The sequence below is a fragment of the Ambystoma mexicanum genome, chromosome 10, assembly GCF_040938575.1.
Source record: "Ambystoma mexicanum isolate Mex_15411 chromosome 10, UKY_AmexF1_1, whole genome shotgun sequence".
NCBI lineage: Eukaryota > Metazoa > Chordata > Amphibia > Caudata > Ambystomatidae > Ambystoma > Ambystoma mexicanum.
This window is the reverse complement of record NC_090932.1, coordinates 406,014,223-406,041,651: the sequence shown is the minus strand read 5'-3', so window position 1 is coordinate 406,041,651 and position 27,429 is coordinate 406,014,223. Positions and strand designations below refer to the sequence as shown.

The window sequence follows — 27,429 nt, the reverse complement described above, 5'->3', positions numbered from 1 at the left end:
CCCCATTAACAGGCACAGAACAAAAAAAAACACAATAATGCATCATAATGGCATCTTTATAAATCTTTAATTAAGGTAACATTCATATGAATATTATCAATTGGACTTTAACGCTATACATATGCCATATTGATGCAGTACAAGTAATGAAAATGAAATGAACATAGTGTTCAATACCTCACATTAGAAAGGATATACACATTAAACGGATTAATTCATAGACCACAAGCCATATTGAGCAATATTGTATTAATCACCTTGCAATGGTTTGGGATAGGAAGCATGAGAGATTAGAATAGTATGAGCTGACTACTTAATGGAAAAACAGAGCCTTGCTTCAGATTAGGTGGGAAGAAACCTGCAACACTTTGTTCACTAATGTCCATTATTTTACCCGTTGTGAATCAGGGGCATGTGATAAATGAGAAGCCACATCACATGCCCCGATAACGTTTATTCCGATGTATGTTTTCAACATGGCAGATTCATCATGTAGTGGTACACATTTTGCACCTGGTTCTTCACAATCTTCCTCTTGAGTAGTCTTGAACCAGGAAGTTCTCCTGCCTTTGTTTATTGACAGGTGCATAGAATATCACCAGGACATGAACAGCCGATTCTGCAGGCCATAGTCTCTGGATGATTGATATGCTTTGCTCCCAGAAAGAAACTGGAATGGCCAGAAAAAACACAAACGGAAGGCCCATGTTGGGGATTGGCATCAGTCCTGTGGTAGGCAGGGCACAGCAATAGGCCCCAGACCTTCAGTTCACACGTGTCCCTCAGAAAGACCAAACCAAACCACAAACGGAAAAGAAAAAAAAAATTGTCTGAAGTTAACACACTTGCAGCGGAGAACCCATGTCAGTACTCTAATCAGCATGCATAACTTAATTTATGCAATATTCACTTTAGATTCTATTTACTATTTAGGGTTTAATTTGTCGACTGCAGGGAATCTGCTTTTACATAGAATGTCCAGAAACAGGTTGCGCACATACAGTCAGGCGCTGTCCATCGCTAAAACAATCAACATTGGACAGAGAGAGCTATTACGCACAAGTTTAAGAAGAAACTTTCCCCTCCATGCATTCAACAGGTCAATCCAAAATGGCCACCCTGTGTTACCACCACTGTTTACTATGCTATAGAAGGCTCCAATCATGCATGATCCATTTGTTTAATAAACCACTAATCTGAACAGTGCATACTGAATTGCAGATTTGAAAAGAAGGTGAATGATGTATTTAGCTTGACGGATGGAAGGAGCAGTGAAGGAAGATACCTGATTGATTAGGTGGGACTTGCAGCTCGTTGCTTATCACACAATGCTGCTAAGCAGGACAGCAGGGTCCACAAGAAGACATAATGGCATTTGAGGCACAGTCATTGGTCAACCAGCAAGTCATCAATATGGCCAAGTTAAACATCATGATGATTGCAAACGCAAGGAACTAAGAAGACACTTTTAATTGTCATGTTCCCCCAACAGGAAGTAAACAACAAGGATTATCTATAAGTATAGTTTATATAAGAACATGGAATTAATACTAACCTCTTCTTAGGACAACAGAATGCTCGGAATGCAGTCAACTAATGGTATTGACTGCATTCCAAACCTTCTGACTTAAGAAGCAGGCAGGGAAACAACATACATCATTTACATGTCTTCAGAAATAGACGATACAACGATTTCCCAGGAAGATTTCTTTCAAAAAGACATTCCCACTCTTGGTACATTGAACATGATAGCACACATCCATTTAAATGCACTAGAGTGAAAGCTAAAATATGGACAGTTATTTCACTTTCATTTTAAGATTATACGTGTGCGCACATGCTAAAACAGTTGTAGTCCAGCTAAGTTTAAAAATGTAATGCTTACGTTACATAAAAACCTTGTACTTACACATTGCAAAATTAAAACACATTCAATTTAGTAACACTTTCTATGTATTTTCATTGTTCACTATGAAGGTAATGGGTTTACATCTCCCCCACTACGCCAAAACCTATCTTGCTATGACCACCATGTGCACATATAACTGATGGCCTTAGGAGGAGCCATTGTCATTTGGGATAATTACCCTTCCCTTCATTTTGCCACAACGATGATCCCATCCTCAGTCCATAAAGGTGCATTTCCTTCCATGGCTATAGTTAAATGTTAAATGTTAAATGTTAAAGGTATTTGTACCGTGCACCGTCACCAACGGAATTGGTCCCCAGGCGCTCTGGTGGATCTGCAAGGGAGAAGGTGGGATGGGTTTCTAGGGTGAAGAGGGAGTAGGATAGTGAGAGGAGTGGTGTTCTGTTGGCAGCTTCAACTCAGTATACACCGGGTGCTGAGCTTTGGTGCAGGTATTGGATCAGTGTCAGTCCGCGTGTGCTGTTGCTCCGGCCTATGTGTTGTTGCAGTGTTGTAAAGTGCGTGCGGCTTGTTGTGCGAGAGATGGTTGTGTGAGTTTTTTGAGTGAGATAGGTGTGCAGAGTTTGAGCTTATATTGGTTAATGAGTTACCTTTAGCATGCTAATTAACATTCACAGTTTTATCCAAGTGGGGCACTAGCTGACCTTCACGATCCTATCCAGAAGCGGTGCAGGTTAATATCTAGCATTCTATCTGGGTGTGGACCTGCTAACATTCACAATCTTATCTAGATGCGGCGCAGGCTAGTGTTCTATAGTGAAAAGAAATTAGGATTTGTCCGCGGCAAGGTGCAGATGGAGTGCTTTTGTGGCTCTTTCTTTGGAAGCCACACTGCAAAAGAAGCCCTGATAGTGTTGCATAGTAAAAGTGTCCTGGATTAAATAAACATTGGAGAGTTTTTAGGCTTTTGCTGTGACATTGGCTCTCTGCACTTCTATGCTACGCACTGGGGCACTTTGTCCATAGAAGTAAGAGCCAAACAGGTATGAATTCCATTGGGAAGCGTTATGGAGTTTAAGCCCCCATTATTTGGCAAAATTCCTGTGCCTTGTTGCACTGAGGTACTCTATTCAAGTTTGTCGGCATGGGGAAAAGCAACAATTCCATTTTGTTGATGTAAAAACTACTCTTAGAACTATAGCCCTGGTACAAGTTTGTAACAAATCATCTGATGTCAGTATTGATTAGGTGAATGCTGGAAATGCTATAGAGTGGATTGAAGGTAGTGTAGCTCAAAGTCCCCAAGCAATACATTATTTATCTATTTATTTATTTATTTGCATTTGTAGAGCGCACGTACAGCCCGGGGGCATCGTGGCGTTTGTTACAAGAGATTACAAGGAATTTTCAGTATGCAGGTTACATCTGACCCTCAGGTCTCTTAGTTGCACGTACAGCATTAATAGCATTTTTCTTTAGAAGACATACCAGAACAGCTTGTTGGTTAGATGAAGAGTTGTGTCTTGAGTGCTTTGCGGAAAGCTAGGTGGGACTGAATCATTCTGAGGTTCGGCGGGAGGGCATTCCACTGTGTGGCTGCTAGCGTGGGGAAGCTAGATCCTCCTGCATGGGCCTTTTTGATTTTAGGCATTAGGATAAGGTTAGAGTAACCTTCCCTAAGGGGTCTTGTGGCAGTATGTTTCACAAGCACATTGTTTTAGGCATAAGGTATCAGAGGGTTCTGATAACTACATTGATGATAAATCGCCGCCAGATGTTTAGAATCTTTACACAAAAGTTTGTGTGAAACAACTTCCTTTAGTGCATAAGATTTCAGCGTGGCCAAATATGAGCATTTTACAATGCCTCTGCATTAGTGGTGAAGAAGTGAACATAGACACACCCCAATACTTTTGTTGATCTGCTGATAAGCAATGAGAGCTATTTGAGTCTAGCCTGTCTGAGTGATAGATTGACATTACCGCTGCAAGTGTTCAAATTGAGAGGGAGATCCTTTGCGTTCGTCTGGAGGGAATGGAAAATCAGGCCTCATTACAACCCTGCCGGTCACGGTAACAACGTTGTTACCGGACCAGCAGAGTACAAGTTTGTGGGCGGGATGCCCTCCCGACCTGCTGACTTTGACGGTAGCACAAGCACCATTACGAGTGGTGTCGGTGCTACCGACCTCCCCATTCCCATTGAGTCCAATGGGACTCGTATGGGAATGAGGTGTTTCTTTTTACGGCGCCTGGCCACAGGGGCCGCTGGGCTGTAATGCCCCGGTGATACCCCATTGCCAGGCACGAGAAAAAAAAGATGACTCCAGTGGCAGCCTGACGTTTTTACCGGCACGGCTACCGCCGGAGTCATAATGAGGCCCAACGTCTTTTTATTTCATTCATGAGTTTGGAATATCAAGGACTGACAATTTTAGATTTGTTTTTAATAGTTAATTTGCAATACATGTCACTGATTTGCATTGCATGTCTTTCACATGCATTATTTTAACTGTTGCTTTCTTATTTAATGACTGTGTTGTTTCTAATAATGTGCAATATAATGACAATTGATACATAAGATATCATTAACTAACTCTTAGAGACACATCTATTTGTCCTTAAGCAGATTACAGGGCAAACCATTCACCATGATTTGAACCTGTACTCACAAATGCCCAAAGCCACCATTCTGGGCATTCTGTGTGTTAATCCATCCCATCACCCGAAACATCGCTGGATGCCCAGATGGCAGTCATAATAGTAGTTGCTCTGAACCATAAATACACATACTTCACTAAATAGCCCTTGGAGCACACTTCTACGTGGTTGCCCTTATTAAAGAAATGATAGCTCTCTATATTAACCAATAGCTCTCTAGTATAGTACACCTAACCACAATAGGGACAAAGTGTGAGCACCTTAGGGATACCTCAAAAAACAGCAACGTAAAAGTAGGACAGGAGTGATACTATACTCCTTTGCGTCGTGCAAATATAAATGTACTCTTCTGCCGGAGTGAGCACCCATAAACAAGCACTGCCAAAGCCAGCGGTTTGGGATTTTGTGTAGGCATGGAATAGGCATTTGCCAGGCACTGCATTATGGTATCAACTGTCGAAAAGATGGCAACAGATGGAAAATGGTGTTGATACCTGGGCACATGATAGCGTTGCTTGGGAAATGCATAGCTGTACACAAGCTGTAAATTGAGACTTTGCCAATACTTGTTTTTAGCAGAACTGCAGCGCAAGGACGCTCGAACTGTTTATAAATTAAAGTGGCTGAATGCACTGCTTGTTAAGACATGTTTACTGCACAAGTAACACATTTACAACTGCAATTAAGCCATTGCCTTTTAGAAGGCTGCGCTGAAATAATGCTGACAGGCACTGAAAGCCCAATGTCTGATGACACAACTTGATGAAGTCAGCTTAAAGAGATCCTGGGAGAATGTGTTTTTGGATGGGGTGGGGCTGTAGTAGGTGGGAATGGCCATACGGATTAGCATGGCGATGGGCAGTCAATTGGTGGGTAAATAACCAAACAAGACCCACAAGCTGGGTGTCCCTCTTGAGATTCCATATCCCTCCTTGATTTACTTCACTGCAATAGTTTTGGCTTATAGGTGGCGCTTCGGAGTGAAACACCGTTTAGATTTAGGATAGACATTAGGTTGTCGTGAATGACCCCCATCAAACATGATTTGTATGATGCCATCTGCATTAACTATTCTTATATACTGTGACAAACTATCCGGACTGGCTGTTGGGGTAGTGCAGAAGATGGAGTGGCAACGTGGGCCATGTGCTGTCACCCACACTCTGAAGCAAAGTCTGTGGGTGGTGCAGGTAGGTTACCGTGGCCCACACCATCATACCTCGGTTGTCTGGCAAGATTCCAAAAACATTAGAAAAGAACATACAGCACTGCTATGAAAGAGTCTCACATGGTGGAAAGTGCATTTTAACTTTAAACACCCATGTGGTGAATCGTTTTTAAGAGTCGCAGCACAGGGTATTTGTGTGAGCCCCATAAAAGATGAGATGTTCTTGCATGACCTTCCAAAAACCTGAATAGGGAAATACTGATGCCACTACAGAAGGATAACTTCCACTCGTGCAAAGACAGCACTGTCACAGAAATGCTTGAACCTGGAAAACACAAGGTACAATTTGTGTTTCCCACATTCACATTGTGATTGAGGGAAACCAAGAACCAAGGAACATTAACTTGTCTCATTTGCATCCAATACTGAGCCATACTTTATACAAACAGGAATTGTGAAACTTTGTGGTGGTCATTTGAAGATTGTGAAGCCAAAGCTGATTTTATGGCCTGACACTTTGTTTTTCAAACTTTAAAATGAAGACATGTCATTGCGAAGTCATAGTTTGCTTATTTGACATAGCTGGATTGAAAGGGGGATGAGGGGTCAGGGTGAGGAAAGCTGTGATCATTTGCTCACAGAAAAGCTATCCTAAGCATTGATACAATATATGTTTACAAGAGAAACCAACCACCATGTGGAACCTCAGTGCTAGTTACTTAGGGAGAGTTACCCGATAACTAAGGAGTGGATGCCAGGAGTCAATTTAATTTGGCTACAGGTGTGCTTTCGCTTTAAAACAGCCTTTCTTTCACCTACCTCTGTGTCTTTAATCTTGTCGATCCTGTTTAACAGTGAGCCAATACCTGTCTACACGCGTCATACAATATAATGTAATGTAATGTAGTGTAAGTGGTCATGAATAGCGCTGCTCTGCAGCTAGTAAGACCCACTTTAAAAAATTCCATTAAGTAATACTGATATATGACTCAATTGTGTAGTATGAACTGTCTCCATTTGCAGGTCAGGCAGAATATTAAATACCCCATGGATAGCTAATGTGATGCACATTAGATGCTATATGTATGGGCACATTCTAAAGTATAGGTCTAAGCGCCCCTATTAAGAAGTCCGGGTATAGCTCCTTTAGGCAGTACTCGTAGCCAACGCACATAACAGGACTGGATAGATCAAGTGATTACATATTCCAGGAAGCATGTATATGACGCTATTTGATGATATAGGGCCTCATTACGAGTTGGCCGGTAAGAACGGGTCCAATTCCGGCATGCCGGAATGAGCGTGTCCGTGCACGTATGAACCCACTAACAGCGGGTGATTACGAGTGCGCGAGCATGCACGTTCACCCATGCCGGTAGTGGCAATCCTGCCATGCTGGTAAGGTGCCACCAACCCCCTTATACCGGCATCGCGTGGCATGCCCATAGCGTTACCGCTTCATGCCAACACCTGAATACTGGCACGGTGATACCGGCACGGTATCACCGTGTACGTAAAAACCGGATCCGGAAATCACGTCATCGCGCAGGAATGGGAAATGGGCCGCCGGCCATCTTTAAAAACACAATCCATTGCCATCCTCCATAACCACCACTACACCTGTGTTGTTGAGTGCCACAACTCAATCAGGATGTCGAAGGCCACCAGAAAAAGCACCCAAAGGAAGAGAAAGCAGCGTTTTTGTGATGTGAACTGACAATGCTGGCAAACACCCTCGAACAGCATGCTGATATCATCAGAAGCACAGACCTTAAGCATGCGGCCCAAACCCAAAAAAAAGAGGTGTGGCAGGAGGTTGCTACGAGGGTGTCGGCAGTGGGGAGCACCCCAAGGAGCGTACGGGATTGCCGAAAGCGCTGGGACGACCTCCGCCTCCGGGTCCGGAAGATCCTGTCGGAGAACCGGAGGGCCGCAATGGTGACAGGCGGTGGCACACACTCCCCTGTAAAGCTCACTGCATGGGAGGAGATCGCAAGTGGGTTCATCGACCCGGAATCCATAGAGGGGATAGGAGACCAGGAGTTTGGCACAGCAACTACAACAGAGGAAGGTGAGTGAACCATCACATCCACGCAAAACAAAACATGATGTGACACAAGTGATGTTGAAGTCAGATTAGGCACACCAATGCATGTCCCAAGGCGACATCAACAAATCAATAGAATAATGAGTGCCACCCCCTGCACCACACACATGATGAGTGAAAATTCCAATCCCAACAGAGGTGCAACATGACCCAACCATGCCCATGCCCCCCCTAGACACCAAAAGAATCCAATGCCACCAGCCATGCAATGATTGCCAACATGTCCCCTCAGTACACCAAATGCCACACAACAGAAATGAAATTGTACCTGTATGTATGAAAATATCACACCGCAAAACATCACAGCTGCCATTTCGCAACATCACTGATTACCTGCATCTCTTCTATCTCCCAGGCACCGATGAGGAAGGTGGATCAGAGGACAGGGGTGCGAGCACATCCCGTGCACGCAAGGGGACCAGGGCCACCGCCACCCCCTCGTCCAAAAAATTGCCTGCAGCCACACCCAGTGTGCCACGCAAGGCATCAACCCTGCAGGGGGCACCTGCTGCAACAGTTGTAGCTGTTCCGCCGGCCACCACGGACGTTGTGTCCACAGAGGTGGCTGAAGAGGCAGAGGTAATGTCCGGAACGCCCAGCCCAACGCCCATTGCCAGCACCCCCCCACCTGTGGAGACTGAGAGCCAGGATGACCCATGTCTGCATGACTCCGACCTTGGAGAATCGGACATTGGCATCTTTGAGGAGGACACTGCCCAGGACGAGGACCCCACGCAGGTGCCTTCCACCACCCCGCCAACCACCACCCTGCCTTCCACCACCGCGGCAGCCACCACCCTGCCTTCCACCATCCCGCCAGCTACCACCCTGCCTTCCACCACCCCGCCAGCCACCAGTACACCTGCGGCTGAAACCCCCTTCGAGGTCCGTCTGGCAAGGGTAGAGGCCCGCCAAGAAGAAATGCTACAGATAATGCGACAACAGGTTGTCGCTGGTGATGAGGCCATGAAGGCCATAGCCACGGCCATTGCTGCCAATACAGCTGCCGTGGATGCGTCAACGTGTGTATTCCGGGAGTGCATGGGGTCACTGACCCAGGCCCTTCTTGCGAATATCACGCAAGTGCAGCAGCCACACCATGGCCCAGCCAGGGGATTGATAATAGACACCTCAACCACGTCATCCCCTTCCACTTCGGTGCAATCAAGCCCTATGCGCTTACCGCGCAGGAGCGCACGGCGCTCGCCCATGGCACCCCCAGACCCAAAAGTCGCAAAGAAATGACATTATGGTAAATGACAATATGTGAGGAACTAGGCTAGGTTGCACACATGGGGACATTTGGGATCTGTGGGGTGGGTGAGGGAGTTTGTTGGCCTATTCACTGGGGTATGTGGGGTGGGTGAGGGAGTTTGTTGGCCTATTCACTGGGGTATGTGGGGTGGGTGAGGGAGTTTGTTGGCCTATTCACTGTGGTATGTGGGGTGGGTGAGGGAGTTTGTTGGGGGGTTCTAGGAGGGGGGAGTGGGCACAGTTTTGCTGTTACAAATAATACACAAGTTGAGATGAGAAAAATCCATGGCTGGACATTGTTATTTTTCGTGTTCATCCATTTAATGTGTTACGGTGTTCAGTGCCCAACCACCAACATTCCCTTTGTGCATGTTCACATTGGCCCAGTGTCTGACTGACACAAGTCATTCATCGTCCCTGTGTTTCAAAAGTATTCGTCAATTAGTGCTTGGCGTACAGCATGGCCGTCCCGTGCATCACGTACTGGCAGGGGGGCTCCTTCGCCTCCGTCTCCATCCCCTTCATCCTCACTCGGTCCATGCACGTCAATGTCAGGTGGCAATGGTACATTCCTTCGGACACACATGTTGTGCAGCATGACACAGGCCATGGTGATCTTTGAAACCTTCTCAGGCCTATATAGGAGTGCCCCAACAGACCTGCTTAGGCAGCGGAACCGCGCCTTCAACAGGCCAAAGGTCTGCTCAATCACAACACGGGTACGAGTGTACACACGATTGTACTCCTCTTTGTGGCTGTTCTGCGGGTTCCGCACAGGGGTAAGTAGCCACGGCCTCAAGGGATATCCTCCATCACCTGCAAGCAGATACAAATAGTTGTGTGTCACTCTGAACTGCCACCTTCAGGGAGCACGGTCATGGCAGCAGCTATTTGGTGTGGGCATGCACATGTCCTTGTACGTGTACCAAATAGTCACCTATATGGAATGTATACTGTAAAGAGGTGTGGAACACTGGATGGGGTTGAATAGATGATGCAGGGTGTAATCATGCATGCTGAGGCAGATGTGCTGTGGCAGTGAGACAATGTTTAGCCTCCAATTCATGCTGTATACTCTTCACTATGCATGGTCACACTAGCCGCATTGCTACAGTTGCCATCCTATTCAGTCATGCATTGCTTGCCATCACCATGGTGCCCCGGTTGTGCCTCTAACTTGTTGTCATTCATATGCATTATTTGTGATATGTGGCCCAGTGATGTGTCATTTTCCGTTTGGCTGGGTCAGGTGAGGAGTGTTTAGCTCTGCATTCATTCTCCACTCACTGGCTATTGCCACCCAGTGTACTATTAACCCCCCTTTCCCACCCTGGTGAAGTATCCCCCCCTTCTCCACCCAGGTGCAGTAACCCCCCCTTCTGCATCCGCACACATGAGTACCCACAGCATGGCCATGGGCCTGTTGTGCAACTCACCGAGCAGCCAGGCACGTGGTCCAGCATGTCACTCCATGTGATGGGGTAGCGTGGAGTTGTGCAGTACCATGGCATCATGTGTGGATCCAGGAAATCGGGCGCAGCAATGGGTGATGACCTTGCTGGAGTCACATACCATTTGCACATTGATGGAGTGGTATTGCTTGCGATTGCGGTACACCGCCTCTATGGCATGGGGGACTACCAATTCCACATGGGTGCAGTCGATGGCACCAACACAATTGGGCATGCCTGCCAGTGCATGGAAGCCTACTTTGGTTTCGGCTATCTCCTGTGCAGTCCGTGGTAGGGATATGTGGGTGCTTGCGTGCTTCAGGAGGGTATCCAGCACTTGGTTCAGCATGCGTGAGAATAGTGGTTGTGAAATGCCATGCAGCTGGCCCACTGTGTGTTGGTAGGTGCCTTTGGCCAGGAAGTGTAGCACAGACACCACCTTTAGTAGTGGGGGGATGGCAGTGCGTATTTGTATGTGGCTGGCAATGTCGTTCTGTATCATGTCAACTATGGTGGTGATGGTGTCACGGTCCAACCGGTACAGGGTGTGGATCTGCTCAGGGGTTAGGTTGAATGGGCTGGGTCTGGTGCGAGGGATTGGTGGCTGCCTACGAGGTGCTGGTGGCTGCGCTGGTGGTAATTGCTGGCCCTGTCTAACCCTCCTTCTCCTCCTGCATCTCCTATGTGCTGCCTCTTTCTTGCTGCTGTAGTTGTTGTTGTTGTTGCTCTTGTTGCTGTAGTTGTAGCAGTATAGGCATGTCAACCTGCGCCATGATTGCAAATGCTAGTGGTAGCATTTTGGTGTAGGAAGGGGTGTGGTGTGTAGGTGTGCTCCTTTTGTACTGGGCCACTCTACATTGCCTACACCTGTGGGGGGGTTGTGGTGTGTGGGTGCGCTAAGTTCATACTGGCACAGCCTCCATTGACTCCACCTGTGGGGATTCTGTGCACATGTGGCAGCTGCCTTGTATCTTGGTTGCTGTTTGCGTGGGTTGTAATTGGCACCAATTACAGGCATGCCGGTATTTCCTGCCTGAAGAGGCGCGTGTACGCGCCTATGCCGCTATTTGCGGCACAGTAAATAACAGCGCCGTTAATACTGGGTTTGTGGGTCAGAATGCTACGGAACGTTAAATGATGCCGGTATTTACATACCGGCATCATTTTTCCCTTACCGGCATACCTCGTAATGAGGCCCATAGGCTTTAAAAGTCTACATCTAGTAACGCTGATATGGACCAATTCGACAGTATGATCATGTCTTCCATTAGCAAGTTCAGGTATGGCCTCAATAAACATCAAAGGACGCAAAGCACAATATTATCCATTATAGGTGTTGCCAGTTTATTATACATGATAATCACACACATCATGGAGCATAGCTAATAATAACATGAATGGATAAGTCAGTGAGGGAGGCAGAGAGTCGGGAGGTGGAAAGTGGATCCTAGGAACCGCAATGACATGAGTGAGCGACACTGACATTAAACAAACATACTAGTCTATTCTAGGAAATTCAAACAAGACAGGGTGTGAAGAAAATCTAAATAGCAACACTACTAATGTTAGAATAGGTCAGCTAAAAGTTGATGTCTCCACGTTGCAAACGGACACAGCGATATGAGTTTTAAGAACAGGTGCTGGGTCTATCAGGGGTATGGACAAGTACAACAAAGAAGGAAAGCCGAAGGTGGGCACATTTTGGTGAGGGAGAGTGAAGGGCAGTTAGTGTGACAAGAAAGGGCCCTGGCTATGTACTAAAAAGACTGCATAGATTTCTTTTCCAACCTACCTCTGGAACAAATTATAAGGACAGACAAGAAGGTAACACTGGAATGGGCAAGACCATGATCCAGAAGCGCGAAGGCTGGAACCTGCAACAAACAGGGGGGAGAGAATAAATATAGCCATATTCTAGACGCTGTTTGAAAAGCCTTAGAAATAGCACAAATATTACTACATTGGGTTGGGATATTCCATTGGCATTCTGAACAGCTTCTGTTGACCATTCAAATAATGTGTGGGGCATGTGCACAAATTGCCTTGCAAGCGTGCTGCAATTCCTCTGCGCTCTCACCTGGCACCATGCTCCAGGCATGAGCACAGAGAAGATAATCGAATGAGTCTCTCCTACTTCTATCCACTGCAAATTGCAGGGCTTGGACTGAGTTTGGGGCAGCAGGACCGGGCAGAATCTACAAAATATGACAGCTGCCAAGCCCCCCAGAATCTCTATGTGCTAAAGAATACGGTACTAACACATACATGAGGTTTGGTGTTTGCATGCTTTGATTCTGCATGCCGCAGCAGGTGGACTGTAAGGTTTTGAGGACTATCCAGGCGGAGCAATTCTTTTCTGGAAATGTACCTCTTTTGCTGCCTCTAGCATTAGGTTGAGAGGCAATGCACGAGAAGGGAAGAGAGACGAGATCATGATATTGAAAACATGGTTAACCGTAGAAGTGTTCCCTGGCACTTAAAGTGAAACTTGAAAGTGCTTTGTAGCAAATGTTAGACCAGTATGGCCCCATAGTCTGACTGCACTGGATCCTGTACACCACAGCTCCTCCTGTTGGCTTGCCATTCCAGTTTTGTAGAGCGTGAGGCGGCCATTTGCTATACAGCTTCCTTCATGTTTCAGCGGGTGCTCAATTTTGTAGCAATTTGACTCGCACGTTCAGATATTTTCCAATGAGGGCATCTTTTCACCTGATGCTAATTGCCCCAAAGGACCGCATTGACCCACTGTGTGTGTTAAAATGTGCATGAACATTATTTCAAATGTCTTCGCTTTCTTCAAAATGTGCCCTTTCCAAACACTGTGGAATAAGGTGCTATGTTAGTTCAAGCACAAATAGTGCTTATGTAACTTTATTTAATTTGTATTTAACAATGCACACTTTACCACCTTAGTGGTCTTAGCGTGCTGAGCCTTGCTCGTGTAGAGGAGACTTGTGAACTGTCCTAGGGAGGCAGGCAGACCGTGGTCTGTGAGGTGGACAGGGAATAGGGTCAAGCAGAGCCGGAAAGGGGATGAGTGTGAAAAGTCAGGGAGACAAATGCGCACAGCCAACTCACAACATGTGGGGACATGAACACATAGTGATTGTTGAGAATTAGGTATAGCTTTCAGTGTTTTGAGCAGAAGAAAATGTAATCACGAGACGTTCCCTCATCAGGGGCGTTGTTATGGAAGTGGCCTAGGTTGGCACCTGCTACCGCTGGAATCTCATTAGCCACCCCACTATCCTAAACTATAGGGGGGGTGGGGGTGGGGTGGGGTGTGTGTGTGTGTGTGTGTGTGTGTGTGTGTGTGTGTAAGCTCGTACTTCATGCCACCCCACATAAGTCACGCCAGTGCCCCTTATTGGTCATCAAAACCTTAATGAGGCAATTACTAGGGTGATGGTAATATTTCGTTAAGTCCTGTTGTGGATGTGTTATGTACTTAGGATGTGCTGAAGGGGGCCTGGGAGTTGGGGATGATAATCAAATAATCATGGTGTTTTTTCAAGTTTGCGTGGGGGAGTCACAAAAGTGTTTGAAAACAGAAAGGACTATTTTCTTGAATCATATGATGTGAGATGATAGGTTATTTATAATGCGCTTAATACCCAGAGGTTTCTAAGCGCGGACCCGGGGATCGAAACGGTGGTGCTCCGTGTCGTCTCGCTTCGAAAGTGAGCATGTTGGCCCTGAGCTATCCTCCCGAGACTGTTTTAATACATACATTATCTTTGCACTGCCATCAACATATCAAAAGGACTAACCTCTCTAAAAACGTCTTCACTGCCCTAAGGCCCTCCTGACTCTCAGCTGTGTCTGCTGCACTCTGGGGTTGCAGTGATTTCCTCATCTGAATAGTTCCCCTAGCTCTATGCATCTTCAGACCCTCTATCACTTGTCTTGCAACCTAGCACTACCGGATACATCTGAATTGGATCCGGGTCTCTGCGCATGCCCAAATCAACCCACGTCTGGGTCAGGGACGACATTCTATGGAACACAATCCTGTCCCGTGCAGTATTAGGCCAGGCACTAATCGTGTCAGGATGAAAGCTTTCCTGAGCCAATTTGCCAGCAAAACATCAAATAAGAACATTGAAATCGCTAAATGAAGGGGAGGCGCACTGTACCTGCCTCGTGCCCAAGGCATCGCAGGTGTAAGGAAAGCTGCATTAAGCCGATTTATACATCAACGCCGGCAACTTCTCAGGGTGACAAACTCCTCTGCCTTGCGTGCCAACTGCCAACCACTCCTCATTCAAAGAAACGCTAGCGACTGTTGCTGATAACACAGAAAAGTTCAAACGAGGGAGGAAAAGCTCACCTTAATCAAAGGCATAAAAACCCAGCAAGGGATGGAAGCCTCGCAGCTTTGGAACAGCAGGGTTCGCGGATTACAGCACCGCATCTCGCTCACAGGAGCCCGTTAACTATCTGCGTATCCTCGACATGTCAGAAGGCGTAGAGGGGGGAAGGAACCTGCTAAATTATTTCTTTTTTAAAAACATCTTCCAGTGCGGCGGGCCTTAATGCGAATAGCTGTCAGATCGGAGCTGGGATAACCCCAGTTTATGTCAATATTTCTACTAGCGAACAGCACAGAGGACTTCAACTGTCGGAAACTCCACAGCATGGCAGCCCGTGCTTACAAGGAGAGATGTCTTAATTGTGGATTACTACTGTATATTTAAACTCCAATAGCTTATTAAGCTGTCAGGCGTAATTACCATTATATGTTTAGATTATGTCAGGGTTTATTTAGTTCTCTATGCGGGTTTGCCAACTTGCTGCTCGGTGACATGACAAGATGGTAATTGGAACATTACAGCACGTTCTAAACTTTTCCATGGGAAAGAATGGAAGCCTGGCACATAATTGGTGACCGAGTTAATTTTGTTTTTAAAGTAAATAACGGGTCTTTCGGTCGCTGCGCATTAGCATTCTATTCATTACACGTGCCTGCATGTCTGTTACTGTATGTTTTGTGTCACGGTAACGCTGTATTCATTACGTCATCGGGCTATGAATGAATGCTGCAGTACAAGGGAGATCAATTAGCAGAGAAGGCTGTGCAATCACAGTGGGTTACCATGTCAGGGTACCCGCGTCATAGAAACATAGGTCAAAGGTGACTTCCGGTACCAAAACACGTAGGCATGAAACAAATTCACAACGTGGACTCCCTGCTCACTGTGCTCAGAGAGGCACAGCTCGACCTCACTGATGAAGCCCAACAAGGCTGAAACACGTCAATGGGGTTGCTGTTGGTACTCTTGTTCAGAATGGAATTGCCTTAGCATTTCGGTGCTGGACTCAGTGGAGTAACTTTGCTGAAAATGTTGGAGGGTACATGACATCTGAAGAAAAGGTGCCCCAGCCAAATGAATGGGCACAAAATGGTGTGCCATGAAAGTTGGTAGGGGACAAAGACCCCTGCCCCCCTAAAATTACACCCATGGCTGGACTGGCCATGTGGGCGGGACAAAGACTGATATGCAAATGGATATTTCCCACCTGTGAAAGGTACAGTGAGCAAAAAGCGATGGCAGCAAACTATCAAAGTGGGAAAAAAACACAGAACAGGTTATCTATCATGCCATGTTCTTTCTGGAGAGGAGCGCCTGCTACCTTTTTTGGAATTTAAATGTTGCAATGTGATTCTCAATTTTGACACAAAATGATGGCCCTGGTGTCTGTGACAGCTGCATGTGAAATTTCTGAGCAGGTGTTGATGAGCATCAACTTTTGGTGGAGGATGCTGTGGTGTAGTGTACATGTGCCAATCAGTGGTGTGTGGTGGTTGCTATATCTGGTGACGGCGGGGATGGTTTGTGGTGTAATTTTGGTGGGACACATGATATCGGAACGTACTGAGCTGCGTTGTGAAAGAGTTATGGTCAATAACAGATCCTTATAGGATAAAATTGCAAATTCAGACATGCACAAGAGATGTCTTGAGAGCAGAGAATTAAGAAAAAATGAGAGGTTGTTGAGACAAGCAAAAGGAGCCGGACAGAAAGGGGAAATAAAGACAAGCATAGATTGGCTGGTGAGTTCATGTGGTCTTGCTCCATTTGCACTGGCTTAGCAACTGAATAAGAAAACAGGCATGAACAAAGGTGATAGGCCTGACTTACACTCTATGCTAAGGGATGCAAGAAACCTTATACTCCAGAAAATACAAGGTCTTATCCCTAGATGTGTGACCATGTGTTTGTGTGTGTTTTGTTCATGTATGTGAAATTTCTCTTTATGTAGGAAGCTTCGGCCTCCATGAATCAAAATGTTATCAAAAGCTTTATCAGACCAAATGCAAGGAGGGTAATCGCAGTGATTTTAGATTCTTTAATGGAGTCTCATTGGCAAAGCTGGGAAATGGGATAGGAACGACTATGTGGGCTGGAGAAACATAATTGCTCCATGGTGCTAAGACGGGAGGATCTCCAGGACCACCCAGGACTGACCGAATTCAGACGAAAACAACATTCAATGTTGTCCGGAGTGAAACAAAGTGGCCTAGGGTTTGTGGAACTTAGAAAACTATAGCTTGCACATGGACATTATTATTATGTTCCCAAGTTTCACTCATGGCTAGAAGGTGTGTGTGCAGTTTGCGAGTGACCCTGCTACTGCATGGATAGTTCTAAAACAGATTCACCTCAATATGCATGCATGGAAATAGTTTAACCTGCCGCCAGGTGAAACTGTTGAAACGAGAGACACCCCTCTCTTAAGGTACCAAGGTGAAGTCTGGCAACCACCATGCGCCCCAGATAACAGACCAACCACTTGGTCCACGGAGCCTTGGGCCATCTTGAAGGCCGGAAAGCATTGGTTATTACACTAGAAGACATTACTTACTCCAGCCATTTTTTTCAGCCAAATCTCCAGCTAAAGGCCTCAAGAGACTCCTCTGGGATCACCAATCAGGAAGAAATAACATCATGCCAGCAGAGCCATGGACAAAATCAGAGAGACAAACTACAAATGGACTAGGTGATCAGGTGACGAGGGTGTGTGACATCACTTCTGAACTCCCAAGGGGCATCTAGCGAGGGGTGTCCAAGTTAAGGGTGTAATAATGAAGGGTGAAGATCAACCTTTGACCAGCCTCTTTTCCTCTTCACCTTCACCTATAATCCTTTGTTTTTGCTTTCCACACTGCCGCTCCTGTGAGCACTCCCAGCATGCTACTTACTCTGATGTCTCTCCACTATGCATTAATTCCTGCTGCTCCTGCTGCTCCTGCTGCTCTCCTACATTCCTCTCTCAATAGTTTTGCCAATCATGGTACAACTTCCTCCTTTACTATCCCTATCATAAAGCTCATATTTCAGAATTCCCACTACTCCATCTCCCTTACACATTCTACTTCCAACAAACAAAGCAGACACGCTAACCAGACCTCCCCTAGCACCTACCCACCTCTTCTCTCTTCCTCTGAGCCTCAACTTCTCTACTCTTCCTTACTGCATCAACTGATTCCTTTAATGCCAGCTCTCCTCCCCTAGACCTCCTTGCAACCTGGAATTCTCCACCTGACACTACCACTTCTGCAGCCCTACATGACTCAAACTATCCTTCATTTGCACACCTTGTATGAATGGCAGAGGTGGAGGCGTAGGACACCTACTCTCTTCTAGCCTCAACACATCCCAAATATCCAATGTAACTCTTATTCATCCTCACCCCTCTCTCAGCCACTAATAATACTGTCACACCATTCCCATATGATCTGATCACTCTATTAGGTCCATCAGATCTAATTTCCACCCTCAGACTTCTCACCACTTGCCTCACCTACTACTAAAAGGAAATGTAAATCTTCCCAATCCCTTCCTTTGTCTCTAACCTACAGTTCTCACTCCCCTCCTTCAAACCTGATGCCTCTTCCACTAACGCTGCCTTCTCCACGTTCTAATCCCTACTATATGACTCTTTGTCCTCTCACTTCCCACTTCTAATTTACACCCCTAAGTCTCAGCATCCTAAACCATGGGTCACCCCATTCATATTCTGGCTTCTTCTCAGACATGCATCCACTGCTACACAAATGGAGGTGTACCCACTCACATGACCACCTGCAACTGTTCCTCTCTGCCTTGAACTCTCTCAAGTCCTTTCTTGAAAGAGCGAAAACGGAATTCTACCCCACTCTCATTGACTTTCACTCCAACCAGCCTTAGCAGATATAGGGTACCATAAACTCACTCTTCACTCCTCCTAAATCAACGACTTTCAACTCCACACTCAAAGCTAATGACTTAGCTGAATACTTTGCTGTAAAGATTTCCAACATTAGAGACTCTCGTCAGACCTTCCTCACACTCCCTCCACCTACATTCTACACTTCACCTACTATGCCACCACCCTTTGCCTCTATCCCCCACTTTAGTCACACTAACACTGAAGAAGACCTATCTCTACGGATGCAAGCTAACCCCTCTTGGGCCCCATCAGACCCTCTTGCTCCTCAACCAATCCAGTCTATTGTCCCTTTAGTGGCCTCTCAACCTAACTGAACTCTTCAACCTGTCCTTAGACTCTGCTTGCTTTCCTTCCATTTTCAAAACCACCACAGTCATCCCTCTCCTGAAAATGCAAGGCACTAGCTCTTAACGAAAGGCACATTTTCAACTTTTGTCTCTAATTTCATACTAATGTAAAGAGCTCAAGAGGGTTGTGTACAGCCATCTTAAACATATGTTAGACATCCACAAGCAGGTTTCCGCTCCTATCACTCCATGAAAAGTGCTCTCTTGAATGTCTCCAACTTCACTGCCTCTGCAAATCACTCCAAGCTATCATCTTTCCTAATTCTCCTTGACCTGTCTGCCGCCTTTGACAATGTCGATCAATCTGATCTCCTTAATAATTTCTCTTTCTTGGGATTCACAATCAAGCCCTTGCCTTTATTGCATCATACCTGGCACCTCACCAATTCTATATCTCCGGGAACAACACCTCTCAAACTAACTCCTCTAGGTGTTGCTGTTCCGCAAGGCTCTGTCTTGGGTCCTCTTGTTTTTACACTATATATTTCTACTCATGGTGCACTAATCCCTTCCTTTGGGTTGATTGTACCAATACTTTGTGAATGACCCACCAATCTTCTTCTCTTTTCCTGAACTCTCCTCTGATCTATTCATCAGCATGTCCAGCTGTCACTCTGCCATTAAAAATTGGATGGCTTCACTCTCTCTGATATTTAACTCTACTGAAACAGTGGTTCTCTTCTGCCACGCCAAATACTCTCTCTTACATCTCTTCCCCCGCCTATCCAGTTCCCACCTGAAACTCTCCACTACTTGTCTTCAGCTAGAAACCTCTGCATCATTTATGAGCCTTCTCACACCTTCTCCACGTTCATCTCCAAATCTACAAATCGCCTAAACATCCTAAATATTAGGAACAACAGGCTCCTCCTTGCTTTTAACAATGGCAAGTATCTCTTAACCCCTCTTGTCTTCTGTAAATCGGACTGCTGTGCAATCATCCTGTTTGCTCTCCTCAGCTATGCTTCATGTCCTCTCGACAAGATCATTAACTTCACCACCAGGTATCTCTTTGAACTCCCTCACTTCACACCTATTTCCTCTTATGGTCACCAGGCTGGATAGCTGATGATGCATAAAAGGGCCAGAATTACAGTTCTTCTCCTGGTTAATAAATGTATCCGTGGTAAGGCACCACTGTATCTATCCTCTACAAACCTTCTTGTAATCTCCACTCTGCTTCCCCAAATACCTGTGTGGCACCTCACTCTCTCTGTGCTTCCTCTCACTTACACTCTTTTTCTCTTCTTAGTTCACTTGCATGCAATTCTCTTCCCCCGGACATTCCAGAAACAGTCCACACACCAATTTGTTCAAAACCAAACTAAAAGCCTGCCACCTCATCTGTGAACTACCCTCTTAACCTACTTCTCATTTGCCTTCTAGCTAACATTTGTCTCTCGTCTCTAACCTGCTGTGCTCCCTCACTTTCTATGTCTCATTATAGCAATTCATCCATCATGGTCACATCCCTAACAAAGCTGGTCATTCCACCTGCCTGCACTTAAAAATGTCGAATGTTGATTGTCCTTTATCTATGTAATTCCACTCATGTATTGTCCCTGGTGACTGGTCCATTTACCCCTCCACAACCCGGTCAGAATGTCACTTAAACTCACCCCATTTCAACAAGCTCACGGCTTCCCGTCAAATCTGATTTCTTATCTATTGTATGTACTTTTGGAATCAAAAGAGCATTGTTGATTGATTGATTGATTTGTTGATTTATAAAGTGCTTTACACCAAGGCACTGTACAGTGGAACAACATAATACATAACAATATCAACAATATAACAGTAGAAGCAAAATGACATTATGAATCATTCGACAAAGCAGTGAAAAAAGCAATTAACTGAAGGGGAGAGGAGGAATAGGGGGTGTCCAGTCAAAGGGAAGACTACAAAGGGTCGAATGGTCAAAGGACCGAAAACAAAAGGATCACATTTTTTTTTAAATAACATTTTTTTTGGGGGGTTTTCGTTTAGGGAAAAAAAGTGTTTTTTACCACAAAAAAACGGGGTTTAGGGGGACCCCCCCAAAAAAAATAAAAAAAAATAAAAATGTTTTCGATCCTTTTGTTTTCGGTCCTTTGGTGTCGACCCTTTGACCATTCAATCCTTTAGTTGTCGATCCTTTGACCTATAACCGGAATAGGGGGTGGGACTGGGTAGGGGGGAGTGGTGGTGGTGAGTTGGAGGAGGGAAATGGAAGGGAGAGAGATGGGGGTGGGAGATGGAAGGGAAAGTCAGGTCTCCCTCCTCTCTTTTTTCTGAAATTGTTCCTCCCCATATACAAAGAAAATAAATACATAAATGAGTACAAAAGGAAGAGTCGGTGAGGCCTGCAGCCCTCAGTGACATGGTTAGAGTACAATATACTAGGGACCTAATCAGGGGCCTAGTTACCATAAAGATCCTTGTACATAAGGGGGCTGGCTTGGCCCAGCGGTGTGGGAGTTTGGCATGCAGGAGAGAATGAAGCATTGTGCAGCAAGAGTGAAGAAGAAAGTGGAGGACAGAGGAAATGAGAGGCGAGTACAAAGAAGGCCCTGAAGAAGGGAATATTCAAGGAAATTGAAGGAGTAGGAGAGAATATGGTGTGGAAGGTATTCAGAATGCAAGAATACAGGCCTCATCGGCTAGAGGGGGTGAAGAGAGTTTGCAGAATGCAAGAATACAAGCATCATCGGCTAGACGGGGTGAAGAGAGTTTGCAGAATGCAAGAATATAGGCCTCAACGGCTAGAGGGGGTGAAGAGAGTTTGCAGAATGCAAGAATACAGGCATCATCGGCTAGAGGGGTGAAGAGAGTTTGCAGAATGCAAGAATACAGACATCATCGGCTAGAGGGGTGAAGAGAGTTTGAAGAATGCAAGAATACAGGCATCATTGGCTAGAGGGGGTGAAGAGAGTTTGCCATTGGTGGTGGTCCTGTTGGTTAAATTGGGTGAGGAGTGGGCTACAATCTGCCACATGCACATAGTGTTACAACACTTGTCTTGGCCGAAGATGAGAACATTGAAGTACTAGAAAACATCACCTTAACTAGGGCATGAAGCATACCCTCTCAGCTGTGGGTGTGTAGAAAAGATAGGGGAATTGAAGTCAGTTTACCAAACTAGCCCTGGATCATGAAGTATATATATTCTGTTATGTTACAGGACTTTTATGCGGTGCCAAATCGCCACGGTAGTGGTCTCAGAGCACCCAGTTTACCTGGAAGTTGGCATATTGTGTACGCACCAGTATGCCCAAACCGTAGTCTATATGGATACATATAAGGACAAAACTCTATGCTTTTACTATTTCTATCTGTGCACAACCTGCCACCAACACAATCCTAACGCTGTTTATATTACGGTGTGTACTTTGCTCCCTATCTATCCCAAAACCTTTCCATTGCAAAGCAAGCACTTGAAAAATGACCTTGCATCTTGGCGCCCCCGCCATCTCGGCTGAGAATCAGGCGACTGTCGTCATTGCCTCATAAATTCTGGGCTATTCAATTAACACCATTTGCCAGATTTACGCTGTTTTCCAGGGGCAGAAGAGAGCCCTTAAATTAAAGTACATTATCATCAATAAATAAAAAACGCATTAGCGAAACAAGCGTAGTACAGCAGCATCTCATCTTTACTTAGCCTGTGATAAAAATTGTTTATCTATCGGGCTGGTTGATATAAAACGTTGTGCCTTGCTCATCCAAGGCTGGTGTTTGGGAAGCTGAAAAACATTTACTTCAGTCAATGCTTATCCTCTACAGGAGTAATTCTCACCTCGAAGTTAATCAATAACAATTGTAGTTCTTTTTTAAGATTATGCTGTGGGGATGGCCTTGCTGGTTTAATTGCCTGCCATCTGGAAGGAAGGAAGGAAGGAAGGAAGGAAGGAAGGAAGGAAGGAAGGAAGGAAGGAAGGAAGGAAGGAAGGAAGGAAGGAAGGAAGGAAGGAAGGAAGGAAGGAAGGAAGGAAGGAAGGAAGGAAGGAAGGAAGGAAGGAAGGAAGGAAGGAAGGAAGGAAGGAAGGAAGGAAGGAAGGAAGGAAGGAAGGAAGGAAGGAAGGAAGGAAGGAAGGAAGGAAGGAAGGAAGGAAGGAAGGAAGGAAGGGAGGGAGGGAGGGAGGGAGGGAGGGAGGGAGGGAGGGAGGGAGGGAGGGAGGGAGGGAGGGAGGGAGGGAGGGAGGGAGGGAGGGAGTGAGTTTCAATGTATTTGTTGATAGGTAGGCATGATTGTCAGGGATTAGAATATGTCTAATAATTCAGACGTGCCTGTGATTCTTATAGGTGACCGGCTTCCCCTCTGAATTGGGCAGTTGAGGTTTGACTTGGCAGGTAGAAGAAAATGCAACGAGTTGTAGAATAGGGCACGATCATGCATGGCCATATTCACAGATAATTTTACATTAAAGATGAAGTTCTCTCAATAATTGCATTGGTCCAATGGATAAGGCTTGTATTTTTGATAATTTAGACATGTGAACTGCACGGGTCGTAACCGCCATCTTGTGATTATCTTATCTGTTAATCAATCTCCCCAAGTGCAAGTGCCCTGCTGACAGTAAATCCTAACACATGCCCCTCAAGCTGACATCAGCAGACGCTAACTTTAAGCTCACGCCCCTTGTCACCACACATCTCATTTGAACATCCTCTGTGCGCAATCTATTGTCATGTCTCCATGGAACTTGCAAGACACCTCTTTGCTCGATAAATATCAGCAAACCCTTTCTAATCAGACAGCATTGGAGTGTCTGCTCCCTTCGTGTCAATTTCATTTTGAGTCTCCACAACTCCTTTTTGCCCTATTCAGCTACCTAACAACTCCAATAGAACCGAAAACATTACTTACACTAGCTCTAATGACTTCTCTCTACAAGCGCTTTCAGGTTCAATAATTACATAATTGACAAATGTCTTTTCTTCTCACCATAATTTTCTTATACATGCCATTTTAAAATGAAACATACATGTATTATTTTATCCAAATTGCTAAATATATTTTTCTCCCACAGTTGATTATCTACTTCTTCAATCCTCAATAATTTTGGCCTCGATTTAACCATACCTTGATGATAAGCATGATTATACTGAAGAGGAAATATGTGAAAGAAAGTTAACAAAAAGATTGTGAATCAAGTAAAAGTCATGACGCTCGCTCGCAGGATACTGATCCCCAATGCAAGGAAGACAATTTCACTTGGTGTAGGCGCCATTGATGTGAGGTCATGCCTACTTTGGTGGAGAACAGTTGTTGCTGAGAAAATTCTGGCTGCTTTGCCTACATAGCCAAAGAAGAGGCTCCACAACTATGTGTTACTCAGTTGCATTACGTCAGGGCAGCCTGCCTTTCAAGATCCGAGTTGAGAATGCTGATGGTGGAGATGCACAAACTTCTAGCAACATTTTGCTCTCATGCTTCCAGTAATGGCTAAGTATTGTGTCTATCCGTTTTATCTGTGACTACCTTGCACTATAGCTTTTTATGTTGTTCTCCTAGCACATTGTGATATAATGGGTTCACTCACAATAAATATGTTGATATATTGAAACATGTATTGATACCCTTATTTCAAACATATTGGACTGTGACTACCTTTCTCATAAAGTATGTTTTTTAATTCCTATCCCAATGCATTTTTTTTACAAAAATAGGCCAAAGAAGATAAACAAAATTATTGGATTCATTCAACTAAACTATTTCTCTATCTTTTAAACAGATGGTACAGATCTGTGGCCTATCGAGCATTTACCTGGTGCAGAGAAGACTGGGATTTCACTTTTAACGTGTTGTACATGTCTGTGTCATTCAAACTATCTGTGAACAATTTCCTAGTGCCTCCAGGCAATACAAGAGTTTTTTACAGCCAGTACCACTTCCAGATCAATATAATTTGTAGTTTGTTTGCGCTATTAACCTTTTTAATTTTATTGACGTTTTATTAAAATGTTGTACTTACAATAACATATATACGTATCTAATAATTTGGCATTGCTTATTTTCGAAGTATTTCAAGTCAGTTTATTTCATTTCAAGTTTATAGTTCCCCTCCCGAATTTCGATTTTTGACAAGGTGCTGGGCCTATTCTACTCGCTATGTCCAGATTTGTCTACCTCCCTCGCAACTTGTACTATGCACTTGCAATGGGGCTGGGTAATTGTGAACGTACAAGGTGCCGAATACCATATTCAAATCAAACTGTCTTACCACTAGGGACCAATAACCACATGGCCACCCCAGACCCAGTATCTCCATACTCCCCTTTGAAGACCCTATCCCAGCAACCAACATATCTCTGTGTCCTTTGTGTAGGTGCCAGGCCTATTGCACTCGCTACATCACATCTACCCCCCTCCCCTTATCAAAGGCAGTTCTGATTTGGCCCATGTGCTTGCAATGGGACTGGGTGGATGGAAACGCACAAGGTGGTAAATACCATGTGCAACTGAAATGGGTCTTGCCACTAGGGACCATGGCCACATGGCCATTCCAGACCCGGTGTCTCCATACTCTCCTAGGAAGACCCTGCCCCAGCAATGAACATATCTCTGTGTCCTTTGACAAGTTACTGGGCCTATTGTGCACACATTCATCCCTGTCTTTTATCAAAAGCAGTTCTCACTTGGGCCATGCATCCGCAATGGTTGTTGGTATGTGCCCATGTTCCTTAATGAAATTTGACATCAATCTTTCACCAACCTCCATCTTCACACATACTCCAAATATGGCAATGTCCCAATAGTATATCGCACTCCTAAAATAATGAGCAAGACATTTCAGGGCTGTCCTTCCATGAAACAAATTCCGGATCGGAAGGTGGATGACAAGTGGTCTTTCTGGTCTTCATTCTCTGCAGTTCATTCACAGTCTCTCTTCAGTGGCTACCGTGGGAGGTGCCTGCTCTGCTGAACCCCAATCAGTTTGGATAAAACCTTCATATCAGCGCGGAGCGTGGCACAGATTGAAAAGTGAAGGATAAGTGGTCTTTCTGGTCTTCATTCTGTGCAGTTCATTCAAAGTCTCTCTTCAGTGGCTGCCGTGGGATGTGCCTAGTCTGCTGAACCCCATTCAGTTTGGATAAAGCCTTCACATCAGCATGGAGCACGGCACGGATTGTAAAGTCGATGACAGTGGTCTCTCTGGTCTTTGGTGGTCTGTGGGGCCTGTGGAACTGCTCCTGTGCCACCTTTAAGAAACATTCCTTATATAGCTCCTTAAGCGGTAAGCGTATCACCTGACTTGTCTCAGTTGTGCATTTGTTGTTGGCACTCGTCTGCTTTGGAGCCGTGAAAAGTGTATATACTTTTCTTGCTGCATTCATCCTTGCTGGCCTGGGAGGATACAATTGTATCATCTCGGTTGACGCTTTCGGGCTGCAGCTCCTGTGGATCCCGCTGCAACTCTGGGAAACTGACTGTGTTCATTGACACTTACTAGCCGCAGGACCGTAAAGCTAAATACCATATTTTTGCTCGACGCTTTCAGGCACCGATGCCGGTCAAGAAGTGGCATAAGCGGCGTTTGTGGTTCCTGGGGATGTTGGCAGGCTGATGTATAATCTCTGGCTTGTTCCTTCCCCACACAGCTCTGCTTAGCTCAGTCATTATGTATTCCACGATTGCAACCTTTATTCCTTCCTCTTTTGAACTGTTGTCCTCCCTTTTGTGTTACTAGAGGATTCATCCCTGGCTTTTAATACAGCAGGAGGTGACTGCGGGTCTCTGACCTTTTGAGTCTCATTCTTTCTTGATTTTTGTTCAGTACATTTAACCCACTAAACTAGTGCCTCACTTTTTTATCCACAATAAAGAAGCCTTGGACGCTACTGTTGTGCAAAAGAGGTGACTGTGGGTCTTGGGCCTTTGAACCTTTTTCCTTTATGTCTGTGGAATCCCAGCCTTTGAAGTGCCCGGCTAGATATCAGACTATGTGCTCAACTAAATGTAACTTTTGCAAGGCAAAATACTTCGCTTTTGCAAGGTGCTACCTTAAAGTAATGCCACCAGTTAGCAGCAAATATCCTTTGCGTTCCACCCGTCGTAGTGGACAAAGTGTCTCCAATAACTTGAAAAAAAGTTAAATAAGAAAGCTCCTAAACCTACCAAATCGCATATAGCAGGAGCGACTGGCTCCATCGATGATTCAAACAGAATCAGCGACAGCTCCAAGGGGAAAATTACTCCCTTCCTTAAACAGACTATGAATTCGAAAAACACAGACCCACTACTGCCAGATTGTGCACAGCCCATGTCTGCTCCCATTTTACTTGACACCCAACCTTTGAATACAGTAAATGACCAGGAGCCTTTTGTGGGAGAAATGGCCCTTCAGGCCAAATCAAATCCACAGGTCTCTGAAAGCC

General features: G+C 45.3%; 1 protein-coding gene across 1 annotated transcript in view; it reads right to left on the bottom strand.

Moving 5' to 3' along the window:
* LOC138491456 (calcium-activated potassium channel subunit alpha-1-like) overlaps nucleotides 1–27,429 on the bottom strand; it is a 1,832,603-nt gene that overhangs the window by 99,620 nt on the left and 1,705,554 nt on the right. The window lies entirely within an intron of this gene.